Genomic DNA, 966 nt, shown 5'->3' with positions numbered 1-966 from the left:
TATGAGGAATGTTGTGGATAATTCATTCTGGCTATATCGCTGGCGCACACAATCGCTAATGAGTGTGTCACATCACATCAATTTTCTCGAGATTGATGATAGAAAGAGAAAAACTAAAAAAAAAAAACTAAACTCCGTCCGAACAGGCCTTGGCAGGCCCAACGGTACCGACCGACCGCCGTGTCATCCTCAGCCCACAGGCGTCACTGGATGCGGATATGGAGGGACATGTGGTCAGCACACCGCTCTCCCGGCCGTATGTCAGTTTACGAGATCGGAGTCACTACTTTTCAGTTTTCAGTTTTGTCTCACAAGGGCTGAGTGCACCCTGCTTGCCAACAACGCTCGGCAGACCGGATGGTCACCCATCCAAGTGCTAGCCCAGCCCGACAGCGCTTAACTTCGGTGATCTGACGGGAACCGGTGTTACCACTGCGGCAAGGCCGTTGGTGATGACAGAAAGAGAGAGACCTTCACACAAGTCTAAAATAAATAAAATCCAATATGCTAGCTAAATTTAATACACTGAAACTTATAATGTAATATGAACTGAACGCAAAATCACTGCGGTCCCTATTTTTCATTGCAAACTCTTTCAAATTCCGCATAGTGTCTTTTCTCACACGCAAATGTCACAGCAACTACGACCTTAACAAAGTGATGGGCATATCAACATGAAGTTGAGATATGAAGCTATAAGTAACGCAAAAATGATTTTTTTTTTTTTTTACCAAACAGTTTCTGTAAACTCGTTTAAGAAAAACTGCCTGGCGTGCACCTAGATTCTGTCATCGCCGACTGGCGAACTCTCCTTCCGAACAAACACATGAACTCGCCCAGCGCTTTGGACGAAAATTGATCACTGCGCATCAGCCACCGTATCCTGCGCACACTCTTGGTTCCCGTCAGATCGCCAAAGTTAAGCTCTGTTGGGCTTGGCTAGCTCCTGGATGCATCCCCATTTGC

General features: G+C 46.3%; 1 pseudogene; it reads right to left on the bottom strand.

Annotated features, from left to right (window-relative positions):
- Positions 1-333: 333 nt before the first annotated feature.
- Positions 334-451, bottom strand: LOC126356550 (5S ribosomal RNA; annotated as a pseudogene).
- Positions 452-966: the final 515 nt, after the last annotated feature.

Source organism: Schistocerca gregaria, chromosome 3 (genome assembly GCF_023897955.1).
Source record: "Schistocerca gregaria isolate iqSchGreg1 chromosome 3, iqSchGreg1.2, whole genome shotgun sequence".
Taxonomy (NCBI): Eukaryota; Metazoa; Arthropoda; class Insecta; order Orthoptera; family Acrididae; genus Schistocerca; species Schistocerca gregaria.
Note: the sequence above shows the minus strand (reverse complement) of the source record. Positions and strands in the feature narration are given on the sequence as shown.